At 42.6% G+C, this 19,527-nt stretch overlaps 1 protein-coding gene across 3 annotated transcripts in view; it reads left to right on the forward strand.

The window, feature by feature from the left end:
* The first annotated feature begins 6,774 nt into the window (after positions 1 to 6,774).
* The window catches only part of PAK1 (p21 (RAC1) activated kinase 1), a 118,750-nt gene continuing 105,997 nt past the window's right edge, over positions 6,775 to 19,527 (forward strand). The window contains exon 1 of one of the 3 annotated variants that reach the window (XM_089512990.1): positions 6,775 to 6,792. The gene's annotated coding sequence lies outside the window, so the exon portion shown is untranslated. Of the gene's footprint in view, positions 6,793 to 17,279; positions 17,495 to 17,973; positions 18,349 to 19,527 lie in introns of those variants that run through there. The other 2 variants (XM_089512988.1, XM_089512989.1) reach the window with 2 other exon arrangements.

Consider the following 19,527-nt stretch of genomic DNA (forward strand, 5'->3'; position numbering starts at 1 on the left):
GGGATCCTGGGATTTGCAGTTTAGGTAGGGGTACGGTATTTTGAATTTTCAGCCAGAGAGCTCTGGTCCCTCATCAAACGACAAACCCTTAGATTCTGTAGGATGTTGCCATGATAGTTAAGTGGAATCATACTGTTGTAATTGTGTAATGTGATGTGAAAGGAACCTTTTTCTGAAGGAAGGGGATAAAAGGAAGGGAAGTGATCTCAGAAAAGGAATAGGAAATGTAGCCCAAGCATATCAAAATACATGCAAAGGTAAAGGTAGTCCATTGACGTGAATGTCTAGTTGTAACTGACTGTAGGGGACAGTGCTCATCTCCATTTCTAAGCTGAAGAGCCAGGGTTGTCCAAGGACTGCTCTGATGATCATGTGGCCAGCAGGACTGCACCAAACACTGTTACCTTCCCACTGAGAAGCGGTACCTATATATCTACAGTTGGCCCTCCATTTTTGTGGGGGATCCATTCTGGACCCCCCCCCCCCGCCCCGAAAACAGAGGCTCACACACATTCAAGCCCAATAAGCATGAATGAGGCACGTGCCTATGTGTGTGCGGGACCATGCCCCATTAAAATTAGCAGAGGTTGCCCCCTACAGATTTTTAACGTTCTGGATCTGAGATGCATGAGTTAGGAGGGATGACTGTACTTGCATTTGTATGCTTTCGAACTGCTAGGTTGGCAGAAGCTGGGACTAGGACAGGAGCTCACCGCATCATGCAGCACCTGGGCCTCAAATTGCCAACCTGCTGATCATCAGAACTGGTATCTTAACCACTAAGCCACTGCATTTCATCTACTATACACCTAGATCTAATGAAAAGGAAAGTACCAGGGATTTTCTATCAGTCTGTTCCATCACTTCTCTGCGCAAAGCTCAGCTTACTTGTTACATCATTACTGCTTTATTTCCAATGACTCTAGGTTCATAATTAATCTACTTAGAACTCTTAAGGTATTGCTTTCTTCAAGCAAGGATCTTGCAAACCAATCTCAAACCACCGGTACTAGTATGAACTTTGCTCTAGTCGTCCCAAATTCCAGGAGATGCTTTTAGGCAAAATCCTCCCTTTTATACATGTTGCAATAAATCTATCGGTCTCTTGGGTGTCATAGATTATTTGTCCACAGGAGAGTCAATTACAGCTAGGTTTATAAGTAAGCGTGGCCTTCACCTTTGAAGCTTATTTGTACAAGAATGGGGGGCAAGGAACAAAGCTGGGAATCTCAAGACATACAATTCAAGCAATTTACATGACCTGTCCCCCAAACCAGGTTTGGCAATTCAGCTCAGCATAGTTGCAAAGAGTCCAGCTTTAAATGATTGGTTTTCTTCTTTGTTTCTCTGAGCTGAAGTCTTTCTACAAGATGGGGGAGGAAGAGGCAAAACTGAAGTTGGTGTCTATTTTATATCTCTCTAGGCTGTTGCCATGGCATTTTTGGGTCCCCTTGGAGTAGCAGATAAAAGCAGAGAGCCTGCAGTCTTTGGAAGGTAAGCAAAAGGTAACTGCACCACACCGATGGAAGGCTATTTGGGTGTGCAAGAGCTCTAGAAGAATAGATAACAAAATGAGACCTCTCGCAAAATTGTGCAGCCCTCAATAATCTGTTGAATTTCATATCTGCCTCCCAATTCTGGCAATTCAACTAAATGTATAATTTTCATCAGTTTTGAGATGCCCCCCCCCCACCGCCCCACAAAAAACACTGGGCAAGTTCAGCCTTCGTGACCCTACTAGATTAGAAAGCTAGGCCAAAAGTAACCAAACTAACAAAATTAACTTCAACCAGGAGAAAGAAGTTGGCGGCATGAGCTTTCGTCGACTTAAGTCAACTTCCTCAGATGCATTACTTTGCATTATGACTATAACATATCATGGGAGAATGCTGCTCTATGTGCACTAAGTATAACAGCTGTAATGACTTTTATATTTATGGGGTGTGTAGCCTCAAGTATGCTTGTGTTCCAGGCTGTATTCTAGTGATTTTTAAAGAATATTATTTGAAGTGAAAAGCTCTAGGCAGCATGGACAATTTGCAATAACCCTGGTGAAATCATTGCTGTTGTGTCTCTCTGGGTCTTTTTTGACTTATGGCAACCCTAAGATGAAACTATTATAGTTTTCATGGCAAGATTTGTCAGAAGTGGATTGTCATTGCCATCCTCTGAGGCTGAGAGACTATGGCTTGCCCGAGGTTACCGAGTGGGTTTCTATGGCTGAGTGGGGAATTGAACCCTGATCTCCAGAGTTGTAATCCAACACTCAAACCACTACTCCACACTGGCCCTAGGAAAAATGGTACTGGCATGAAAGTACTGTAGGTACTCATGTATAAGTTTAGAAATTTTAGTCATAAAATTGACCCCCAAAATCTGAGTCGACTTATCTACAGGTCAATGTAAGTACTGTACTTTAACTCTTATTTCAAAAAAAGGAACCATGCCTTGGTGAAAAGCAAGAGCATAATCTGTCCTGGAAGCATTCTTTCATCCATCCAGCGTTTAGGATGAGCCAAACAATTATGCCTGCTGGAATTTTGTAAATTGTTTGGCATTGTTTTCCTTGCTTCATCCTTTAGATCCTTTGTCACATGCCCCTAAGTTTTACCCTTGACTTATACAGAGATCATGTCAAAATCCAAAATTTTGGCCCCAAAACCTACCCTCAACTTATACATGAGGTCAACTTATAGTCGAGTATAAATGGTAATCAAATCAACCCTGATATGATCACACCAGTTCTGACATACCCAGAATGGCATGGGAAGAAACGACATCAGATCAGCAATTATGTCTCTAGGAATGTAAGAAACATCAATCTAGGGCATGATTCCTGGTAGATGTCAGTCATCAGGCTTCTCTGTATAGTATTTCCTTGCAAAGAAAGAAAGAAAGAAAGAAAGAAAGAAAGCTCTATCAGTGAATAGGACATACTTCCAGGTATGCAGAATTGCAGTCTTAGTTGCTTCTCTTCATCTATAGAATGTTTCCCATTGACCACTAATAGATTTGTAAGCAATTTGATATGTTTGTGCAGATATAGTCCTTAATTTGAAACACAGCTATTAATTACATCCCATTCCCCTCAAGGCTTCCAGACTACTTGGCAAAAATGAAAGCGATGGTCATTTGCATCTCTTAATATTCTGCTTGTCTGCCTTTGCTATTCATGCTGGCTGATCCCATGAAAAGGGGGTTGTCTGATGCCTTCATGGGAATCTGTTTTGCAACTGTAAGGATTATAACTGCATTGTACTAGAATCTGAGCCTGGCCTTCAGTCGATGCACATAAAAATACAGGATTTAGCTAATAAAATAAAATAAAAAATCCTTGGCAAAGTGCCAGGTGCTGGGAAAATGGCAGGATAACCTTCAACATGCATATTAAACATTTCCAGCTTTGCCATGGCCACTTTGCAGAGGGAAGCATTCTCTTTGCATTTGTGTTCAAGTATGCACAGAATTCAAGGCTACACACGTACTACAGATCTTTTAAATGGAACAATAGTGTGCATTGGCAAATTTATCCCAGCAACACAAATTCACATGCTCAATGAAATGTTTATTTACAACATGGAATAATAACAACAATAAAAAAAATCAGGATAAGATCACTTTGGAAGAATTTGTTGCTGGGCCTTCAAGTCATTTCTGATGTATGGTGACCCTATCATGGGGTTTTCTTGGCAAGATTTGTTGGGGGGGGGGGGTTGCCATTGCCTTCCTCTGAGACTGAGAGTGCATCCACACTGCAGAATTAGACCAGTTTGACACCACTTGAAATACCATGACTCCATCCTACAGAAACTTTGATGTAGCACCAGAGCTCTCTGACAGACCAGGCTGAAAAGAGAGTTATGCAATGGTTGGTTCTTCTTTATCAAACTGCCACCAAAAATTGCTCTCCTCCCCCCCCCCCCCAAATGTTTTTCCTCCTGAAACATAATCTGGGCTTAAAAAATTAGATGACTGGGAAACAGAAATTCTGGTTGACCATCTGGAAAACACTCAGAGATCTATAGGTCCCAAGCTACTTTCCACCTTCTTTTAACATAGATGTGGAAAGTTACTCCATGGAAAGAGATTTTACAATGAGGTAATTACACATTTGCTCCTCCAAGAATGTAGGATAGTATGCGCATTTCTATCCCATATACTGCAAATATAACTAAAGACCCTTGAACTAGCCTATATTAGAGCTATTCCAAGAAACGTAGTTGTTTGTAGCCTCCAGTTATCAAATTTTAACTCAAATATAAAAATAACACCTTCTTTAAAGGGTCAGTAGTGAATGGCAGCATTTTCTTTAATGTTTAGCCTGTCTTGACAGAAAGTAATATTCCACAAGTGTCCTCATTTTCCTTTTCTTCACCACCCTTTCCAATTCCTATTTTTCTCTGCTTTATGTGATGGTTGTTTTTAGGTTTGTTTTTTTCCATCAGGGAATTAAATTATTTCCCTTAGCATCAATTCCTTTCTAGCGCATATGAGCATTGATTTCACAAGAGAATGGAAGCGGGGCAGCAGGTGAAAAGTTTGGATGTGAACAAAAGATTCTGTGTATTTCAGTTTTTAATTTATATTTGAAACATTCCTTTCTTTCCTGGTTCCACAGCTCAATGCACAACAACACAAGCTCCCTGCAAAAAAGGAAAACAAAGAAATCACATTAAAATAATGTTTAAGATCACATTATGTTTAAAACCAACACAAGTTATATCTCATCACCACCATCATCCTCATGTTTTATCAAGTAAGAATAATTTTTAAATCCCCAAGCCCAGTTAAAAAATGGAAAGAACTTGATTTATCCGAAGGGAAACAGACATGTCACAGTAGGCATAAAGGACAGACTAGCAGGGCTACTCAAATGTATTTGCTGCCTGGGGCAAAGGATGAGATGGTGCCCAAGTGGAATATGATAGCATCCTCCATGAACATGAGGACCCCAAGCTGGTTTCAGGAGCACAGGTGGATGAAATAGGGGTGTCACTGGGGGAGCAGGAAGTACAGACCACACTATGTGGCACACTAAGAGGGCATGACACCACTGGTCCCCAAACATATGCCTTTTGGCAGAAATGGGCTTTGCCATTCACCTTTAAACAGTGGAGTGCAGTGGAAGAGAAGGCATGAGTTGGATGCTCAGTGGATAGAGAAAGAAGAGATTAAGGGGCTGAACAGACTGCCCTTAAGGGGTGGCCTGCAGCTGCCTCTACTTGCACCAGATCGGAGCCATGGTAAATTGCATGCTGTGGCCCCAATATCTCCTTTCTGTGGTGCAAAAAGGAGCTGCAAAAAGCAGAAAGGGTGCAATAGCCAGCAGCACATGGCTTTTCCATGCTCCTTTCAAGCTGCGTCATGTAACAGCACCAGAGGAGCACCGTGACACTGTGCGTTGTATGGAGTTAGAGTGTGCGTCATGTGGACACCACACCCCAGACTGACTTCCCATTGCCCGAATTTGTGTGTAGTGGGTTATCACGCAATAACGTTAAACCCCATGATTGTGTTCAGATTGCCATCGGATTATACTTCCAATTTTCCTTGTCTGATAAACTCCTAGGACCCGGAACAATGGATGCAAGCTCCAGGAAAAGAGATTCCACCTCAACATTAGGAGGAACTTCCTGAGAGTAAGGGTTGTTTGACAGTGGAACAAACTCCCTTGGAGTGCAGTGGAGTCTCCTTCCTTAGAAGTCTTTAAACAGAGGCTGGATGGCCATCTGTTGAGTATTGAGATTTTCTGCATGGCAGAATGGGGTTGGACTGGATGGCCCTTGAGGTTTCTTCCAACTCTATGATTCTATGATTCTACTCCAAGGACCATCCACTCCAACTCCATTCTGAGATGTAGGAACACACAATCAAAGCACCCCCAGCAGATGGCCATCCTGACTCTACATTCAGAGGCAGTGTCTTCCACTGTCAAAAAGTTCTTACTGTCAGGAAGTTCTTCCTAATGATTAGGAGAAATCTTTTTTTTCCTGTAGCTTGCATCCATTGTTCTGGGTCTTATTTTCTGAAGCAGCAGAAAACAAGCTTCCTCCATCCTCAATGTGACACCTTTTCAAATGTTTAAACAGGGTTATCATATCACCTCTTAACCTTCTCTTTTCCAGGCTGAACATAACCAGCTTCCTAAGTCTCTTCAGATTCCAAGATTCTGTAGGACGGAACTATGGCAGGTAAACTGGAATATACACTTGTACTGTATTGTGTGAAAGAGTCTGTGTTGCAACTGGCGTGCATGTTTAAAAACTCCTCCTCTCAAAATAAGGATACTGACCATGCATTAAATAACTCAAGAGTGTTTGGAATATATCTTCACTGTGAGTGTTGGAATGATTCTGAACCGCACACAGTTCTGCCAGAGCTGAGGAGGTTCACTAGTGCTACCACCCCCCCAAAAACAACAACAACAACAACAACAACAACAAGAAAACTGAATTTGAGGCAGCCACATTTTATAACATAGAAGTTGTGTTTCTCTCAGCAACTTTGCAACTGGAGACTCCTGAGAGCTGGAGCAAGGGAGACAAGTGTCTCACTGTACTGTAAAAACCTGAATGGTTCATGTATTTTGTCTCTTTGAATAAGCAGAAGGAGAGTTATTTTGTACTTTGCTGAAACTGAATGTTAATTGTCCATTTCTCTCTTGTATTTTATTTTTCAGGTGGTAATCTCTTCCACAGATTCTACATGTGATTCCACAAATTCTACTGAAGAGATGGAAACATGAGAGCATTTTACCAGTTGAAAATGCAACCGCCTTCCTGAGGTTAACAGGTAAATTGCCAGAGGCTGGAAACATTAACATTATTTTTCAAAAAAGAGCAATGAAAATGTTGTGGCACAAGTTACTGTCACATATTTATCTTGGTTTCCTATTCTGTCTGATTAATCAGGATGTACACATTCCAAAATGTTGGGAGTCTCTGGAAATAGACATGACTGCAGGATAAATTTCAGGATGAATATGTGCCTATGTGCAAAAGAGCAGTAATTCTCACTCTGTGCAGGAAGAAAGTGGTGCCATTCCTTATCATGGCTTGAACAGTACATTTCTGCTGATAGTACCTAGAACTGCTTTATAATTGCAAGTATAATATTTATTTCTTAGCTGCTTCTCCCTATGGATTGAGGTAGAGAACAACAGATTAAAATGTGATAACAGATGGAAACATAACACCAGTTGAAAATACTAAGAAAGCATACCATTAGTCAGAAGAGCATGCATATTTTAAACAATCAATTCATGACATAATAACAACAATAATAAATTTATTTATATCGCACTCCTCCAAATGATCAAAGCAGCTTACATTAAAATAAACCAATAAAATATAATATCAATACAATATCATATAACATTATAACCCTACTCCTCCCTACCCCTCCCATCAGCAATAATAAAATACAATTAAATTATCAATTATTAAAAATTATTATTAAGTTAACCCATTCATTCCTTGATTACTGCCCCAAGCCATGATTTCGAGTATATATACCAGTGCCTGCACACTAGCAATTTGATCTCGGTTCTACTAGGCATCCCAGTAAGCCATCCAACCCACTTGCCAAGGAGGCAATTCATAATTTAAAACTTATAATTTAAAAATCATCTGGATAGGCCTGTTGGGTGGGCCTTTTAAGCCACCAGTTATAACCTCCACCAGTTCATGCTCTATGTAATTCATGCTCTACGAAGATCTTCAATTTCTTTCTGCAAGTATTTGTGACAACCCAGGAGTCGCCCATATTTTAGCATATGATTCCCTACCTACAGTCTCCTCCTAGAGGGGTCTATGTGGTCTGTTTCAATGAGGACAGCTGTCACCTAGCAAAATGGAGGGGACAGCTTCAAGCTGCATCACCTGCACAGCTAAGAACTGGTTTGGCAGGAAATCTACATCTTAGTGAATGACTGAAACATTTAAATTTAACTTGAATACTTTGAAGATGTGTGATTTCATCAGTGCTGGGCAGTTCCCTCCACTGATACAGATTACAGCTATCTCACACCATTGTCATGTTCATAGCTGCTGAGGCCAGTTCATCAACTGGAAGCTAACCTTCTGCCAATGAGACATTTAAATTAATTTTTTAAAAAATTGTTGTTGTGTGCCTTCAGGTCATTTCCAACTTCTGGTGACCCTAAGGTGACCCTACCACAGGGCTTTTTTTTGGGGGGGGGGGCAAGTTTCATCAGAGGGGTTTTGCCATCCTCTGAGGCCTGGACAGTATATGATTTGCCGAAGATCATGGGGTGGTGGTTATGGAACTGGGATTTTAACCCTGTTCTCCAGAGTCATAGTCCAAAACTCAAAGCACAGAAAAATAATGAACACACTTAAAACACCAAGTGAAAGTCCCATATCTTTCCCTACCCCAAGCATGCATACCAAGTTTCAGATTTTGGTACAGATAGACAGATGGATCTTTTTTATTATTATGGACTGAGCAACAGTGGCCCCAGGACAGTATTTTGCTATTGTTGCAAGAGACTGCTGTTTTTTCTGCTTCAGGTACCAGACTTTCTGGAAGCTGGCTCAGCTTGAAATGTCACTGACCACTTTCAGAAAACAGGCTGTCTTTGTCTTTTATAGCAAATGGGAAGTGCAAAATTCCACAACTGAGTTCAGTAACAGCCTTTGGGCTGGGTGTGAAAAGAAAGCTGGGTGTAGCGTCTTAATGGTGTGTCACTTAAATATCTATCACCCAAAAAGCAGACAAAGAGGACATGAGTAACCAAGTAAGAGGACAAAGGAGGGCAACAATTTGCATAAAAATGTATGGTTTCATTCCTACATTTCTCAGGATACTTCCATAGGTGCAGCCAACCTAATCATTGCTGGACTGTTCCTTCCATGGTCAACCAGGAAGATCAGCTGGATTTCTACAGAGAGAAGCACACAGAGAAAGAGAGAATTCTTCTACCAAATTTCAAAATAAAATAAAATTAAAATTAAAATGCAGGAGGATGTCTTCACTTTGCTTCTAACTGCAAAAATGCAGTCAGATATTGGTCAGCCACCTTCACACCTTCCCCAGTCACTAACTGGTTGTAGAGATGTAGTAAAGCAGAAATCAGGTTGTTACACAGGTGTGTGTGTGGGGAGGGCTATTGCATAAGGAGGTAGTGTATATTTCTTGCACAATGACCTAAAAACACATACATAGGTTTAACAGACGTTTACTCTTCTGTACGTCACCAGCAGGATTCTAGACTGTTCTAACTTATATGTAGAAATGTAAAATGACTACCTACACACACACACACACACACACACTATATGTGTGTGTGTGTGTGTGTGTGTGTGTGTGTATATATATCTGCAGAATTTCAGTACCACTTATTTGCATAGGGAACACTATGACCAGTGACCTGTCTGCCTGCTATACAGGCACTCACTGTAGATGGGCAACTTTAGTGATTCTGATCTCCCTCCTTTTTTAAAACAGACTGGGATCTAAAACAGACTGGGATGTACTGCAGAAATAATGCAGTTTGACACCACTTTAATTGCTGCGGCTCAATGCTATTGAATCCTGGGATTTGTAGTTTTGTGAGATATTTAGACTTCGCTGTCAGCAAGCTCTGTGCCACACCAAACCACAAATTGCTGGATTCCATAGGACAGAGTCGTGACAGTTAAAGTGGTGCCAAATTGCATTATTTCTGCCGTGCAGATTAGACTTTAGACTGGTCAGCCCTGCAAACTGAAGTTAGTTTTTTAAAAAAGAGGACTGTGTCCCGGTAGTCCTTCAGACAGAGGGTATGTGGCCACCCTGTTCTTAAGCCTGGGGAGTGTCTCATAATTCCTCCCCTGGAATGTTGAAATTAGATTCAAAGAGCATATTATGAGCCTTCTGCCAGATTCAGAACCCATTTTTGGTTGAAAAATCCTCAAAGTAAAGAATAATTGGAATGCTGGTTACTTTGTTGCAACCTCTTTCACCATCTTTCATGCATTCTTGGACTGACAGATAGCCTCCTTTGCTATTGTTCAACTGATAAAAGTGCTGGGGATTAGCAGCTGTGCTTTCCAGTTTCTCACTCCAGTGTTCACTGAAGCTTTACTGCTAATGATGGAAACTCTCCTGAAAGCCTGCTTAAAACTATCACCATCGGCATCAGCAGACTGAGTACCTTATTATATTCATTCTTATAATTTCCTTGGAATGAAATATTATTAATTAATTAATTCAAGTCATACCCTGCTTAGAAGCAGAGGTGGGTGAAAAAAATTCACACTCCATCTGGAGCACTCATTCTTCACAAATTTGTCAGTTCTAGATCCCAGGGAGCATTAATAGTTGCACAGAATCAAAGATTTCATCCAGCTGTTCCAGTGGTGAAATATTCCCTTCTATGTAATGTTTAAGGCAGTGAGGTTCACCTTTCAGCTCTTGGGCCACATGTGGCCCATGGCCCTTGGCCTGGTTTCAAGAGAACGTTGTTGTTGTTAATTGCCTTCACATTGACTTCCACTCATGGTGACCTTGTGAATGAGACACCTCCAAGCCCTCCTGTCCTCATCCGTTCTGTCCAGGTCTTGCAAGTTCAGGGCCTTGGTCTCTTTGATTGAGTCTATCCATCTGGTATTCCATCTTCCTCTCTTTCTACCACCCTCCACCTTTCCTGTCATTATTGTGAGTCATGCCTTCTCATGATTTGGCCAAAGTACAACAGCAGCAAACCGAAAGGAGACAAGTTCCACATTCTCTAAGATGGTCAACTGTTTATTCAGTGTTTAAAAAGGCCAATGCATTTCTGCCACATAAGGCCTTCTTCAGGGGCTGGAAACAAATATAAATACACTTAAAATAAATACAAATCCTATAAATTCTAGGCTATAGAAAAATTTTATAATATTAACGAACATATTTTAAAGGAAAAAGAGATATTTTTTGTGGGTTTATTGGGCTATGTGGCCATGTTCTAGAAGAGTTTATTCCTGAAGTTTTGCCAGCTGGTTTCCTGAAGACACCAGCCACAGATGCCGCTGAAACCTCAGGAAGAAACTCTTCTAGAACATGGCCACATAGCCCAATAAACCCCCCCACACAAAAAAAAACTATGGATGCTGGACATGAAAGACTTCGACTTCACATTAAAGAAGGGATAGACTAGACTCTAAAACTGAAATCCTTGTTGCCTGTTGGTTTAAATGAAGATTTGGACCTACAATCTTTAATTTGAGCATAACAGAGAAAGTATATATCAGAATGTATAAATGTAATATAATTATATAAAGACATGAACAGAATGAGCAATTGTCAGGAGAGATTGCATCATTTGCCACTGTGTCATGTCCCAAGACATATCATTGGTTATGCCTTTCCAAGGTCATCTGGAATATGTATATATACAGAAATGCTACACTGTCTGGTCCCTTTATCCCTATGGTCCTGTGATTTGTAGAGTGTTTACAACTCCAGTGATTTCTCTCAAGGGGTATGTAGAACCTTGATAAGATTTATAAGAATAATTTTGTATCATAATTTGATGAGTGTTGTTCTTATCTTTTAAAATATTTATTTTAAGTGTATTTATATTTATTCTGAGCCCCTGAAGGCCTAGTGTGGCCGAAAAGTGTTGGGCTTTTAAAACACTGAATAAACAGTGGACCCTCTTAGAACATGGGGAGCTTGTTTCCTTTCAATTTGCGGCTTGGCTACATGTTTTCAGTTCCTTATTTGTACAAAGTACGACAGCTTCAGTTTAGTCATCTTGGCTTCCAGGGATAGTTCAGGCTTGATTTGTTCAGCGACTCGTTTGTTTGTCTTTTTGACCGTCTACAGTATCCTCGTCACTCTTCTCCAGCACCACATCTCAAACGAATTAATATTCTTTCTATCGGCTTTTTTTCACTGTCCAGTTCTTAGCTTACGGTGAGCCCCCTTGTCCTCAACTGCTCTGCTTTGGTCTCTTTGACTGAGTCCATCCATCTGGTATGTCATCTTTTTCTCTTTCTACTACTGTCCATCTTCCCTAGAATTATTCTAGGTCATGCCTTCTCGTGATTTGGCCAAAGTATGACAGCCTCAGTTTAGTCTTCTTGGCTTCCCGGGAGGGTTCAGGCTTGATCTGTTCTAGGACCCATTTGTTTGTCTTCTTGGCCATTCATGGTATCCTCAGTATTGAAAAAAAGAAAGGGAGAGAGGGTGAATATCTTCCCCCACTCTTATATCTTGTCCTGTCCACCACTGACTTCTGCCTTGTCCACTGTAAGCATGCAGGCAAAGAGACATTGGCTGGAATTCTGCATCAGCCCAACCCATGCAAACCTGATGGCCTGACCTTCTCCTGGCCTGATCCCTACAAATGTGACAGAAATATCATTCAACCATGTTCCCATCACCAGTAGAATGGACCACTTTCTCCCCATTCAGCTGAAGCCTGGTAAAATAAGTTGGGGGAAGTTATCATCGTGCCAATAGTGTCAAAATCGTGACTAAGAAGCAGTTGGGAATTCAGAACAGTTACCTAGATTTGCTCACCTGTCACTGTTCTATATTCATGATTGCTATTTGGCCTTTTTTAAAAATGATTTTTCAGTTGCATAAAATAAATAACATACAATAAACATTAGAAAAAGGGAAGAAGAAAAAAAGAAATAAAAATAGATTGATAGAAGAACAGCAGTAAGAAAAAGTTAAGGATAAAAGTGACTTCCTGTCTTCTTTTCGTCGGTTAGAAACATATAATCCTCTCTATAAAATCTACCTAATAATAAAGACAATCTAAAGATACAGTAATCCCCCACCAAAAAAAGGTAACCCAATAACGGGTTAATAATCTTGAGCAAGTCAACCTCTTCTGAACAAATCTTGCCAAGAAATCAGACTTGAAGGCACAACTATCTTTATGTTTATCACATACAATCAATGGGTTATTCTAATGAACATTCTGTTGCCTAATCTCTTCCAAATATATCTCCCTACAGATCAGACCATTTATTATTTCTCATAACTACAGCGTATGTGCCAAACAACTTTATATCTTAAAATCCTTAAACTCCTTTCATATGTCTTTCACTGGTACCTTTTGAAATCATGGCTATTGGCTAAAGCTTTGCAGCCATCTCCTATGTCCTATGTAAAATGGGACAAGGGATTCAATGCAGGCTGCATACACCATGTGTCTATGTGTGTGTGTGTGTGCTTTCAAGTCACCTGTCAACTTATGGCAGCCCCATGAATTTCCTAGGGTTTTCTTAGGCAAGGAATACTGAGAGGTGGTTTTGCAAGTTCCTTCCTCTGAAATACAGCCTACAGCACCTGGTTTCTGTTGGCAGTCTCCCATCCAAGGACTAATCAGGGCTGACCCTGCATAGCTTCCAAGCTCAGAGGGGATCTGGTGCCTTTAGGTTACTAGAACAGAATTTCTGAAAAACCGTTGTTGGAAACATGGCTCCAAGTTAAACTTATGACTTTAAAAGCAAAAAGCCACTTTCTGGGGTGCATAGTGCGTGGTTACTCTCCATCTCATGTAGTGGTTAGAAATGGGGACTGTGTGAGATTTGTCAGATCTGTATTTTACTCCCCCAACCTGTTGAGCCATGAACCTCTCCATAGATAACCCTGGGGCTAGTGTAAAGGTAAAGTAGGAAAGAGCAGAGAGAGCCATGTATGCCCCTTGGAGTTCAGTGGAAGATAAGCAGGACATAACAGTGACAAATAAAATAAAAGAATTGCTAGCAAGGGCTCTTATTTCATCTGGCAAGTTGCTCTTTCTCCTCCTCCTCCCTTTTGCAGGGGATCAGCAGGTGTCCCACCCCAAAAGCTGTGAATGAAATCTCAAGCTCTTGTCTGGAGTGCAAAGGCACAACATTCCTCTCTGTGTCAGTTTCTTGCATAACCCCAACTGGGGAGAAAACAGCTTTGGAGGAAACAATGCAATGACCCCTGGAGGCATATTAGCAGGGAAAGCTGTCAGGAGCTGTGAATCTGTGATGAATCAACATTCCCAGCAGGCAGAGGGATCTGTGGCCTCCTCCACCTTCTTCAGGCCTGGAAGGAGGGATGGACAGGGATTTCGAAGCTGCCACAAATGCTTTGCTCCCAAAAAGTAGTGGCGGAAGGGAATGGGATGGAGAGTTTGGGGGGTAGGAGGAAACACAAGAAGATTTTGGGATGCCTGACCACCAAGGAAGGTTTCTTTCTGCTCTCTTTCCAGATTAAGACAGAGATGGCAGCTGGCTACCAACTCACTTGATTTTGTGAAGTCGAAGGCTTTCATGGCCAGAACCCACAGCTTTTTGTGCTATGTGGCCATGTTCTGGAAGAGATTATTCCTGATGTTTAGCTAGCATCTGTGGCTGGTGTCTTCATAATGGTGGCATGAAGTGCGTGGGGTGTATATATATACTGTGATCCTAGGTTGAGAGGAAGTGATTTACATGTTACCCCATACCGAGTTTACAGCATACCGTGCAGCTGCAGACACGTCTACATAGGGACCACCAAACGCAGTGTTCAAACACGAATTGAGAAACACGAGAAACACTACAGACTGGGTCAGCCGGAAAAATCAGCAGTAGCAGAACATGTTATAAACCATCCTGGGCATAAAATGCTATTTGAAAACACTGAAATTCTGGACCATGCCAACAACCATCAGGTCAGAATGCACAGGGAAGCCACTGAAATCCACAAACACCTGGACAACTTCAACAGGAAAGAAGAAACCCTTAAAATAAACAAAGTTTGGCTACCAGTCCTGAAAAACACCAGAATCAAGACCCAGCAAGTGCAGATGAAAAGCACCCAGGGAGAGGGGGATTTCCCAGTAGAAAATGGATCATTACACAAATTGACATGTGCCATTCAACAACAGACCAACACAGAGATTAACGTGTAAATACTTCCTCTTAACCAAGGGCTACAGAGTATATATATACCACTCACTTCCATGTCAGCATTCTCTGAAAATGCCAGCCACAGCTGCTGGCAAAACATCAGGAATAAAGTCTTCCAGAACATGGTCACAAAGCCCAAAAAACCCACAAAAAACTATCACTTGATTTTCCAGAATGCCACTTTTCCGATTGCAGACTTTCTATAGAAAAAGACACATGTTCCAGATAGGTAGCTGTGTTAACCTGTTGTTACCCACACTCAGTCACATGACTAGGGTTGGCATCACCCGGTGCTGTAACTCATGGTGTCATCATTGACCTCCTCTCATATCATACCAAATAGAATGCTTAGTAATGCATTTTGTACTAAAGTTACTCATGAATCATAATCCTTCTATATTACTGAATGTAATGGTAATAGCTGTGGCATAAACTACAGTGCGCCCTTCTTTTATGCAGGGGATCCATTCTGGACACACACCCCACGCGTAAAAGAAATAGTGCATATGCTCAAGCCCCATTACAAGTAATGAGGCTTGTGCTTGGAGCGGTGTGGTGTGGCAGTGCGCACGCGCCATGGGCACACTTACCATTTTTTCTTCCGGCGCATGGCGCTGCTTCTTCCAGTGCTGCTTTCAGCATATGCTAAAAGCAGCATATAATGCGCCTGTGTATGATGCAGGCGCACTGTACTAGCAAAATTAAAAGTATATCTTTAAATTACAATATCATTTGTAGTTGTGGGTTTTTCAGGCTATGTGGCCATGTTCTAGAAGAGTTTATTCCTGTCATTTCGCCAGCATCTGTGGCTGGCATCTTCAGAGAATGCTTCAAACATTCTCTGAAGATGCCAGCCACAGATGCTGGCAAAACGGCAGGAAGAAACTCTTCTAGAACATGGCCACATAGCCTGAAAAACGCCAGAAAAAACTATGGATGCCGGCCATGAAAGCCTTCAACTTCACAATATCGTTGTTGTTGTTGTTGTTAACCGCCTTCAAGTCGATCTCAACTCATGGTGACCCTGTGGATGAGACATCTCTGAGACCCCTTCTCCTCCACTAGTCTTCCCAGTTTCTGCAGATTCATACCAGTGACCTCCTTAACGGAGTCCATCCATCTAACATGTGGCCTTCTTCTCTTCCTACTTCCTTCTGCTTTTCCCAACATTAATATCTTTTCTAATGAGTTGTGTCTTCTCATGATGTGACCAAAGTCAGACAGCCTCAGTTTAGCCATCTTTGCCTTCAAGGAAATTTTGGGCTTGATCTGCTCTAGAACCCACCTATTTGTTCTTTTTGCTGTCCACAGGATCCTCAGCATTCTTCTCCAGTATCACATCTCAAACGAACGTATTCTCTTTTGGTCCATTTTGTTAACCGTCCCACTCTCAGATCCATGCAGGGTAATGGAGAATAGAATTGCTTGTATGATTCTAACTTTCATGCTTAATTGTAGATCTTTGCTCTTTAGGACCTTTTCTAGTTGTTTCATAGCTGCCCTCTCCATTCTTAGCCTTCTTCTGATTTCTTGACTGCAGTCTCCGTTTCTGTCAATGTTTGATCCCAGGCTTGAGAATGCTTTTACTATTTCTGTTTCTTCATTGTCTAGAGCAGTGATGGCGAACCTATGGCACGTGTGCCAGAGGTGGCACTCAGAGCCCTCTCTGTGGGCACATGTGCCATCATCACCCCAGCACAGAGTTTGCCAGAGTTTGTTACTAGAAAGCCAGAGGGACATGGCACTTTGCAATAAATAAGTGGGTTTTGGGTTGCAGTTTGGGCACTCGGCCTCGAAAAGGTTCACCATGACTGGTCTAGAGGCTGAATTTGTCTAGATTGTCTGTGGTCATTATTCTTGTTTCCTTTCTGTCCTGCTTTTGCACTTTCTCCCTTGGCCTTCCTTAGCAGGTGTTTCAGGTGGTGGAGGTTTTCTGCTAGTATGAGGGTGTCATCTGCCCATCTCAGACTGTTGATGTGCCTTCCTCCTATTTTCACTCCTCCTTTCTCTGTGTCCAAGGCTGCTTTTCTTACAGTAAGCTCTGCATACAATTGTCGGACTCCTTTGCCCCTACAGCTCCCAAACTGCAGTCCCTAGACTCCCTTTGCCTGGAGCCAGGGCAGTCAAAGTGGTGTCAAACTGCATTATTTCTGCAGTGCGGATGCAACCCTCTGCGCGATGCTTAGGCTTTGCTCCAACTCCAGTACCTTTTGCAGAAGCAAAAAAAGGGAGAGAGAGAGCTCTAGAGAAGAGGGAAGTGGAAGACATGGCCATCAGCCAATGAGAGAGGCGAGGTGGGGGGAGGCCAGCCAATGGGCGAGGCGGGAGCCGGGACGGAGGTGGGCTTTGCAGTCGTCCTTTGGGGGAGGAGGAGATGGCAAGGTAGGCTCCTTGGCTGCTGCAGGGAAGGCAAGGCAAGGCAAGCCGAGCGGAGCGGAGCGGAGGAGGCTGGGCTGGGCGCTTGGCTGCTGCCTGCTGGCCTCTGGCTGGCTCCTGCTCCGGAGAGAGAGGCTGCGAGGAAGTGGCCCAGAAGGCAAGGCAAGGCAAGGCAAGGCAAGGCAGCAGGAGGAGGACCATTCCTCCCAGTCTGCCTTCCTGGAGAGGAAGAGGAGAGCCTTCAGGAGGTGAGTCTGGGGGGCTCAGGGCAGCTGGGAGGGAAGGGAAAGGAAAAGAGACAGGAAGGAAGAATGAAAGAAAGAAAGAAAAAGAAAGAAAGAAACGAAAGAAAGAAAGAAAGAAAGAAAAGGAGAGAGAAGGAAAGAAAGAGAAGGAAGGAAAGAAAGGAAAGGAAGAAAGGAAGAGAGAGGGAAGGAGGAAAGAAAAGAAAGAAGAAAAGGAAAGAAGGAAGGAAGGAAGGAAGAGAGAGAGAGAAGGAAGGAAGGAAGGAAGGAGAGATGGAGGGTAGCTGGGTGGCTTGTCTGGGGGTCTCTGCAAAAGGGAGCCGGCCGGTGCCTCTGCTGCTGCTGCTGCCGCCGCCGGATGTGTGACACTGTCTCAGCCCTCTGTCCGGCCTGCTTTCTCCCCGGGGAAGGAAGGGAGACCCAGACTTTGCCTGGAGAAGGGCTGGGCTGTCTCTGTGTGTGTGTGTGTGTGGGGGGCCTCCTCCTTCTCAGCCAGGGACCTTGCAGACAGAGAGACAGAGAGGGATGTCTGCTCCTTTGGGATCTTCCCATCTCCTTTGGGGTTTTATTTTGCCCCCCCCCCAGCACCCCCCATGGAAAAGTCTCTCTTTCAGTGTTTGCTTATGTATGTATGCCCTTTGTATGCCGCCTTTCTCCCAGCAGGACACAGATAAAACGTTTTTAAAAAAATAACCTCAAAGCCATCTACAAACAATATTTTTCAAAAAAGAATTGCAGAAAAAAGGCACAAAAGTTAAAAGCAGGACTCGAACCCAGCGCTCCCTGCTCCATCAAAAGCACCTTGGTCTCAGGGATATCTCAAAGGCCGGCGGCAGAAGCGGCTTCCTTTGCAGAAGGTAAAAAGTAAACGAATAAAAAGGAAATAAAAAGAAATGGGGAAAAAACAAACAAAACCTCTCCTCCAGAGCGGTCCAAAAAGAATGAACTAGAAAGTAATGAAATGACAGATCCGGCGAGTGATGGATGGTCCCTGGTTCCCTCTTGAGCGCAGCTTTCATTCATCAGGAGAAGCCACTGCAAGCGCCTCCAAGGGACCCCTTCCTTTAACAAAGGGATCTGCTTCTCTAAGTTCTCTCCTTTTTCCCAGTTTCAATTGAGGAGGGAGGCAAATTCATACTGGTAAGACTGAGGAAGAAAGGAGCTGGGCTTTGAAATCTTCTATTTCTCTCCCGCACCATCTCTCCACAACCAGCTGAGACAAAGAAGAGAATACAACACACACACATACACACACTCATCCCTCCACATTCACTGGGGCTAGGGGCATAGGACCCCATGAATGTGAGGAAACCACAAATAGCAAAAACACTTATGTTTCTACCTGAGAGAGGAATCTCTAGGCCCTTTGGTGCAGCTTTTGTTTAAAGTTGACCATAGAGTTGCACTGGAGGACCTAGATATTCCTAGAGAGAACATACTAATAAAATCTCTGAATAATCAAATCTGGAAAAAAGTCAAAGCCACAAATGTGGAGGGACAGATATACACTGCAGTGTTGTTGTTGTGTGCCTTTATTCTGGCGACCCTATCATGGGGATTTCTTGGCACCTTTCTTCAGAGGGGGTTTGCCATTGCCATCCTCTGGTGGGTCATCCAAGCAAGAGCTGGTTGTTGTTGTGTGCCTTCAAGTCATTTCCAATTTATGGCAACCCTTAGGGAACCTATTAGGGGATTTTCTTGGCACATTTCTTCAGAGGGGGCTTGCTATTGTCCTCTTCTGAGGCTGAGAGAGTGTGACTTGGCCAAGATCACCCAGTGGGTTTCATATCCAAGCTGGGAATTGAATCCTGGTCTCCAGAGTCGTGGTCAAACCACTATGCCATATTGGCTCACTACACAACTGTAGATTAAAATGGAAGCAAAAGAATTTAAATTGGCTCCCAGGCTTAACTCCCAAATCAATTTTTGTTTTATTGAATGCAGAGAGGAGGTTTCCAATTAAGTTCATTGACTTTTGGGGGAGCAGGAGTTTTGGAAAAGGGTTGCTTGGAAGCCATCAAATCCTGCCAAATTTC

The sequence above is a fragment of the Sceloporus occidentalis genome, unplaced genomic scaffold (assembly GCF_023333645.1).
Source record: "Sceloporus occidentalis isolate IW3139 unplaced genomic scaffold, rSceOcc1.0.p SCAF_2, whole genome shotgun sequence".
NCBI classification, from domain to species: Eukaryota; Metazoa; Chordata; class Lepidosauria; order Squamata; family Phrynosomatidae; genus Sceloporus; species Sceloporus occidentalis.